This window comes from Balaenoptera physalus, assembly GCF_965194825.1.
Source record: "Balaenoptera physalus genome assembly, chromosome: 9".
Classification (NCBI taxonomy): domain Eukaryota; kingdom Metazoa; phylum Chordata; class Mammalia; order Artiodactyla; family Balaenopteridae; genus Balaenoptera; species Balaenoptera physalus.
The window spans coordinates 97,294,792-97,303,211 of NC_138888.1; the positions used below are offsets into that span (position 1 = coordinate 97,294,792).

An 8,420-nucleotide genomic window follows, 5' to 3' on the forward strand; every position below is an offset into this window, starting at 1 on the left:
GAGTGTGGTCATAATTAAAAGTCATTTCCAAAGTCATATTAAGGACTTTGTTCATATACATCCCAGAAGACAAACACCTCTACCATGTAATGAAACCTTTTGAAAGTTTTCCAATTTCAAAAAATGTGAAGGAAAATCTAATTGAACAGCAACATGATGAAGCATTAATAGATCAGTTTTGATTTTCAAGTAAATTAGGTCGATTTACAAAAATTATAAAATTGATGAGTATGAGTCAACTGTGAGGTGAGTGCTGCCAGATTTATAGTTTTACTTTGTATTGGTCCTTTCATGTCACACTCCACATTTTGTGCAAGTTTTGTTTTTATTTAGTGTAAAATACTTTAAGTCAGATGAAAAAGTCTAAATAAAATACAATTTAATTATGTTAATTTAAATTACAAAGTTCAATTTTTCATGATAGAATATTTTATAGAATTTAGAACAGTAGTTAATCAAAAGAAAAGCTTTTTTTGGAGGAGATGGGTTACATCAGAAGTTCCACCAAATAGAGTCAATGTTAGTATGCTGAAATAGATATCTGTATGAAAAGAACAATTGTATAAAAATTACAGTACTGGAAAGCATAAAATTTTACAAGTTAACCTGAGAATTTTTTGAGCTCTGTGGAATGTATTTGGGTAGTACTTAGATAAATAACAGCAATAAAATGTTCTATAATAGTTCTTTCTTAAAACAGGGTTTCACAGCATAAAAGTCAGGAAAGGGAAAAAAATGATATTGTGTATCATTTTTAAACTGCTGCCATAAAATTTTCTAGAGCTCTCTGACTGTGAAATGTTGTTAGTAGTGGTGTGTTTAATAGGCCAAAGAAAGCCAAATAGCTAATAAGCCAGTCTTAACTTGTCTTTTCTGACATATAGTATAAATTACACGCATTCTGTCCCTTAAGTTAATTTTTAGTCAAAATCCCAAGAGAAATCTTTTAGAGATAGTATACAATCTTTCCATTTAAGTAAGATCTCCTGTGATGAAAATAGTTCCCATACCAAGGGAATATATAAGCTCTGTGTGACTGACAAGAAAACAATAAAATTTCTTAATTTTAAACATCACTTTTAGTTTTTTTTTTTAATGGTATGAATTAGCCCAAAGCAAGGGCTACTTGATAATTAATGAATTGACAATTTAATTTACAAATCTGAAGAGACCGTATAAAATGTCTTGGCATATCACAAGTTTCTTATATTTCAAAAGTTGAAGTATGTTAATTTTTAATTATAATGTATGACCCACTAAACAGGAAAAAAAATCTGTTAAGGCAGAATTCTGTAAAGACAGCTGCTTTCAAGCCATGTGCAGTCAAATCTCTGTTCAATGATGGTTTGGATCATTCTGGATTCATATAACACACTTTTTTTTTTTTAACGTCTTTATTGGAGTAAAATTGCTTTACAATGGTGTGTTAGTTTCTGATTTATAACAAAGTGAATCAGCTATACATATACATATATCCCCATAACTCCCTCTTACTTCTCCCTCCCACCCTCCCTACCTCCCCCCTCTAGGTGATCACAAAGCTCAGAAATGATCTCCCTGTGCTATGCGGCTGTTTCCCACCAGCTAACTATTTTACATTTGGTAGCGTATATAAATTCATGCCAATCTCTCACTTCGTCCCAGTTTACCCTTCCCCCTCTCCGTGTCCTCAAGTCCATTTTCTACATCTGCGTCTTTATTCCTGTCCTGCCCCTAGGTTTTTCAGAGCCATATATATATATATATATATATATATATATATATATATATATATATTTAGATTCTATATATATGTGTTAGCATACTGTATTTATTTTTTCTTTCTGACTTACTTCACTCTGTATGACAAACCCTAGGTCCATCCACCTCACTACAAATAACTCAATTTCATTTCTTTTTATGGCTGAGTAATATTCCATTGCATATATGTGCCACATCTTCTTTATCTATTCATCTGTCGATGGACACTTAGGTTGCTTCTATGTCCTGGCTATTGTAAATAGAGCTGCAATGAACATTGTGGTACATGACATTTTTTGATTTTGGTTTTCTCAGGGTATATGCCCAGTAGTGGGATTGCTATGTCATATGGTAGTTTTATTTTTAGTTTTTTAAGGAACCTCCCTACTGTTTTCCACAGTGGCTGTATCAATTTACATTCCCACCAACAGTGCAAGAGAGGTCCCTTTTCTCCAAACCCTTTCCAGCATTTATTGTTTGTAGATTTTTTGATGATGGCCATTCTGACTGGTGTGAGGTAATACCTCACTGTAGTTTTGATTTGCATTTCTCTAATGATTAGTGATGTTGAGCATTCTTTCATGTGTTTGTTGGCAATCTGTATATCTTCTTTGAGAAATGTCTGTTTAGGTTGTCTGCCCATTTTTGGATTGGGTTGTTTGTTTTTTTGATATTGAGCTACAGGAGCTGCTTGTAAAATTTGGAAGTTACTCCTTTGTCAGTTGCTTCATTTGCAAATATTTTCTCCCATTCTGAGGGTTGTCTTTTGGTCTTGTTTATGGTTTCCTTTGCTGTGCAAAAGCTTTTAAGTTTCATTAGGTCCCATTTGTTTATTTTTGTTTTTATTTCCATTTCTCTAGGAGCTGGGTCAAAAAGGATCTTGCTGTGATTTATGTCATAGAGTGTTCTGCCTATGTTTTCCTCTAAGGGTTTTATAGTGTCTGGCCTTACATTTAGGTCTTTAATCTATTTTGAGTTTCTTTTTGTATATGGTGTTAGGGAGTGTTCTAATTTCATTCTTAAATGTAGCTGTCCAGTTTTCCCAGCACCACTTATTGAAGAGGCTGTCTTTTCTCCATTGTATATTCTTGCCTCCTTTATCAAAAATAAGATGCCCATATGTGCTGGGTTTATCTCTGGGCTTTCTATTCTGTTCCATTGATCTATATATCTGTTTTTGTGCCAGTACCATACTGTCTTGATTACTGTAGCTTTGTAGTATCATCTGAAGTCAGGGAGTCTGATTCCTCCAGCTCTGTTTTTTTCCCTCAAGATTGCTTTGGCTATTCGGGGTCTTTTGTGTTTCCATACAAATTGTGAAATTTTGTTCTAGTTCAGTGAAAAATGCCATTGGTAGTTTGATGGGGATTGCATTGAATCTGTAGATTGCTTTGGGTAGTATAGTTATTTTCACAATGTTGATTCTTCCAATCCAAGAACATGATATATCTCTCCATCTGTTTGTATCATCTTTAATTTCTTTCATTAGTGTCTTATAGTTTTCTGAATACAGGTCTTTTTTCTCCTTAGGTATGTTTATTCCTAGGTATTTTATTCTTTTTGTTGCAATGGTAAATGGAAGTATTTCCTTAATTTCTTTTTCAGATTAGTCATCATTAGTTTATAGGAATGCAAGAGATTTCTGTGCATTAATTTTGTATCCTGCTACTTTACCAGTTTCACTGATTAGCTCTAGTAGTATTCTGGTAGCATCTTTAAGATTCATGTCATCTGCAAAGAGTGACAGCTTTACTTCTTCTTTTCTGATTTGGATTCCTTTAATTTCGTATTCTTCTCTGATTGCTGTGGCTAAAACTTCCAAAACTATGTTGAATAATAGTGGTGAGAGTGGACAACCTTGTCTTGTTCCTGATCTTAGAGGAAATTGTTTCAGTTTTTCACCATTGAGAATGATGTTGGCTGCACGTTTGTCATATGGCCCTTATTATGTTGAGGTAAGTTCCCTCTATGCCTACTTTCTAGAGGGTTTTTATCATAAATGGGTGTTGAACTTTGTCAAAAGCTTTTTCTGCATCTATTGAGATGATCATATGGTTTTTACTCTTCCATTTGTTAATATGGTATATCACATTGATTGATTTGCATAAATTAAAGAATCCTTGCATTCCTGGGATAAACTCCACTTGATCATGGTGTATGATCCTTTTAATGTGTTGTTGGATTCTGTTTGCTAGTGTTTTATTGAGGATTTTTGAATCTATATCATCAGTGATATTAGCCTGTAGTTTTCTTTCTTTCTGACATCTTTGTCTGGTTTTGGTATCAGGGTGATAATGGCCTTGTAGAATGAGTTTAGGAGTGTTCCTCCCTCTGCTATGTTTTGGAAGAGTTTGGGAAGGATAGGTGTTAGCTCTTCTCTAAATGTTTGATAGAATTCGCCTGTGAAGCCATCTGGTCCTGGGCTTTTATTTGTTGGATGATTTTTTAGCACAGTCTCAATTTCAGTGCTTGTGATTGGTCTGTTTATACTTTCTATTTCTCCTGGTTCAGTCTTGGAAAGTTGTGCTTTTCTAAGAATTTGTCCATTTCTTCCAATTTGTCCATTTTATTGGCATATAGTTGCTTGTAGTAATCTCTCATGATCCTTTGTATTTCTGCAGTGTCAGTTGTTACTTCTCCTTTTTCATTTCTAATTCTATTGATTTGAGTCTTCTCCCGTTTTTTCTTGATGAGTCTGACTAATGGTTTATCAGTTTTGTTTATCTATTCAAAGAACCAGCTCTTAGTTTATTGACCTTTGCTATGGTTTCTTTCATTTTTTTTCATTTATTTCTGATCTGATCTTTATGATTTCTTTCCTTCTGCTAACTTTCGGTTTTTTTCTTCTTCTTTCTCTAATTGCTTTTGGTGTAAGGTTAGGTTGTTTATTTGAGATGTTTCTTCTTTCTTGAGGTAGGATTGTATTGCTCTAAACTTCCCTCTTAGAACTGCTTTTGCTGCATCCCATAGGTTTTGGGTCTTCCTGTTTTCATTGTCATTTTTTTCTAGGTATTTTTTGATTTCCTCTTTGATTTCTTCAGTGATCTCTTAGTTATTAGGTAGTGTATTGTTTAGCCTCCATGCGTTTGTATTTTTTACAGATATTTTCCTGTAATTGATATCTAGTCTCATAGCATTGCGGTCGGAAAAGATACTTGATATTATTTCAATTTTCTTAAATTTATCAAGGTTTGATTTGTGACCCAAGATGTGATCTATCCTGGGGACTATTCCATGAGCACTTGAGAAGAAAGTGTATTCTGTTGTTTTTGGATGGAATGTCCTATAAATATCCGTTAAGTCCATCTTGTTTAATGTATTTTTTAAAGCTTGTGTTTCCTTATATATTTTCATTTTAGATGATCTGTCCTTTGGTGAATGTGGGGTGTTAAAGTCCCCTACTATGATTGTGTTACTTTTGATTTCCCCTTTTATGGCTGTTAGCATTTGCCTTATGTATTGAGGTGCTCCTCTGTTGGGTTCATAAATATTTACAATTGTTATATCTTCTTCTTGGATTGATCCCTTGATCATTATGTAGTGTACTTATTTGTCTCTTGTAATAGTCTTTATAGTCTGTTTTGTCTGATATGAGAATTGCTCCTCCAGCTTTCCTTTGATTTCGATTTGCATGGAATATCTTTTCCATCCCCTCACTTTCAGTCTGTATGTGTACCTAGGTCTGAAGTGGGTCTCTTGTAGACAGCATATATACAGGTCTTGTTTTTGTATGCATTAAGCCAGTATATGTCTTTTGGTGGGAGCATTTAATCCATTTACATTTAAGGTAATTATTGATATGTATGTTCCTATTACCATTTGCTTAATTGTTTGGGTTTGTTGTTGTAGGTCTTTTCCTTCTCTTGTGTTTCCTGCCTAGAGAAGTTCCTTTAGCATTTGTTGTAAAGTGGTTTGGTGGTTCTGAATTCTCTTAGCTTTTGCTTGTCTGTGAAGGTTTTAATTTCTCCTTCGAATCTGAATGAGATTCTTGCTGGGTAGAGTAGTCTTGGTTGTAGGTTTTTCCCTTTCATCACTTTAAATATGTCTTGCCACTCGCTTCTGGTTTGCAGAGTTTCTGCTGAAAGATCAGCTGTTAACCTTATGGGGATTCCCTTGTATGTTATTTGTTGTTTTTCCCTTGCTGCTTTTAATATTTTTTCTTTGTATTTAATTATTGATTAATTTGATTAATATGTGTCTTGGTGTGTTTCTCCTTGGATTTATCCTGTATGGGACTCTCTGCACTTCCTGGACTTGATTAACTATTTCCTTTCCCTAATTAGGGAAGTTTTCAACTATAATCTTTTCAAATATTTTTTCAGTCCCTTTCTTTTTCTCTTCTTCTTCTGGGACCCCTATAATTTGAATGTTGTTGTGTGTAATGTTGTCCCTGAGGTCTCTAAGACTGTCTTCAATTCTTTTCTCTTTATTCTGCTCTGCAGTAGTTATTTCCACTATTTTATCTTCCAGGTCACTTGGCTGTTCTTCTGCCTCAGGTATTCTGCTATTGATTCCTTCTAGAGAATTTTTACTTTCATTTATTGTGTTGTTCATCACTGTTTGTTTGCTCTTTAGTTCTTCTAGCTCCCTGTAAATGTTTCTTGTATTTTCTCCAATCTATTTCCAAGATTTTGGATCATCTTTACTATCATTACTCTGAATTCTTTTTCAGGTAGACTGCCTATTTCCTCTTCATTTGTTTGGTCTGGTGAATTTTTACCTTGTTCCTTCACCTGGTGTGTGTTTCTCTGTGTTCTCATTTTCCTTAACTTACTGTGTTTGGGGTCTCCTTTCTGTAGGCTTCAGGTTCATACTTCCCATTGCTTTTGGTGTCTGCCCCCAGTGGCTAAGGTTGGTTCAGTGAGTTGTGTAGGTTTCCTGGTGGAGGGGACTGGTGCCTGTGTTCTGGTGGATGAGGCTGGATCTTGTCTTTCTTGTGGGCTGGACCTCGTCTGGTGGTGTGTGTTTGGGTGTCTGTGACCTTTGTATGATTTTAGGCAGCCTCTCTGCTAATGGGTGGGGTTGTGTTGCTGTCTTGCTAGTTGTTTGGCATGGGGTGTCCTGCGCTGTACCTTGCTGGTTGTTGACTGGAGTTGAGTCTTAGCATTGAGATGGAGATCTCTGGGAGAGCTTTTGCTGTTTGATATTACATGGAGCCAGGAGGTCTCTGGTGGATCAGTGTCCTGAACTCAGCTCTCCCACCTCAGAGGCACAGGCCTGACACCCGGCCGGAGCACCAAGACGCTGTCAGCCACACATCTCAGGAGAAAAGGGAGGAAAAAAGAAGGAAAGAAAAAAATAAATAAAAAGAAGTAGAGTTATTAAAATAAAAAATAAAAATAAATTATTAAAAATAAAAAAAGAAAAAGTAATAAAAAAAGAAAAAAGAAAGAAAGAAGAGAGCAACCAGACCAAAAAACAAATCCACCAATGATAACAATCTCTAATAACTACTAAAAAAAACAGAAAATGACAGACAGAACCCTAGGACAAATGGTAAAAGCAAAGCTATGCAGACAAAATCACGCAAAGAAGTATACACATACACACTCACAAAAAAGAGAAAAAGGAAAAAAATATATGTATCTATATATTTAAAAAAAAGGAAGAGAGCAACCAAATCAATAAACCAATCTACCAATGATAATAAACTCTAAATACAAAACTATGATAAACATAAAACCAGAAACCAGTCAGTCGCATACAGCAAACCCCAAGTCTACAGTTGCTCCCAAGTCCACCACCTCAATTTGGGAGGATTTGTTGTCTATTCAGGTATTCCACAGATGCAGGTACATCTAATTGATTGTGGAGATTTAATCCGCTGCTCCTGAGGCTGCTGGGAGAGATTTCCCTTTCTCTTCTTTGTTTGCACAGCTCCTGGGGTTCAGCTTTGGATTTGGACCCGCCTCTGCATGTAGGTCTTCTGAGGGCATCTGTTTCCCGCCCAGACAGGGCAGGGTTAAAGGAGTGGCTGCTTCGGGGGCTCTGGCTCACTCAGGCCGGGGGGAGGGAGGGGTATGGAGGTGGCAGGGCGAGCCTGCAGCGGCAGAGGCCGGAGTGACGTTGCACCAGCCTGAGGTGCACCGTGCGTTCTCCCGGGGAAGTTGTCCCTGGATCACGGGACCCTGGAATGGCGGGCTGCACAGGCTCCCAGGAGGGGCGGTGTGGAGAGTGACCTGTGCTCGCACACAGGCTTCTTGGTGGCGGCAGCAGCAGCCTTAGTGTCTCATGTCCATCTCTGGGGTCCGCGCTGATCGCCGCGGCTCATGCCCGTCTCTGGAGCTCATTTAGGCGGCGCTCTGAATCCCCTCTCCTCATGCACCCCGAAACAATGGTCTCTTGCCTCTTAGGCAGCTCCAGAATTCTTCCCGGACTCCCTCCCGGCTAGCTGTGGCGCACTAACCCCTTCAGGCTGTGATCACGCCGCCAACCCCAGTCCTCTCCCTGCATCTGACCGAAGCCCGAGCCTCAGCTCCCAGCCCCGCCCGCCCCGGCGGGGGAGCAGACAAGCCTCTCGGGCTGGTGAGTGCTGGTCGGCACCGATCCTCCATGCGGGAATCTCTCCGCTTTGCCCTCCGCACCCCTGTGGCTGCGCTCTCCTCCGTGGCTCCGAAGCTTACCCCTCCGCCACCCGCAGTCTCCGCCCACGAAGGGGCTTCCTCGTGTGTGGACACCTT

The 8,420-nt window shown here is 37.9% G+C and overlaps 1 long non-coding RNA gene across 1 annotated transcript in view; it reads right to left on the reverse strand.

Moving 5' to 3' along the window:
• Positions 1-7,714, reverse strand: part of LOC309666687 — a 75,592-nt gene extending 67,878 nt beyond the window's left edge. The window contains exon 1 of the long non-coding RNA XR_014267243.1: positions 1,872-7,714. This is a non-coding gene — a long non-coding RNA (uncharacterized lncRNA). The remainder of the gene's footprint in view (positions 1-1,871) is intronic.
• Positions 7,715-8,420: the final 706 nt, after the last annotated feature.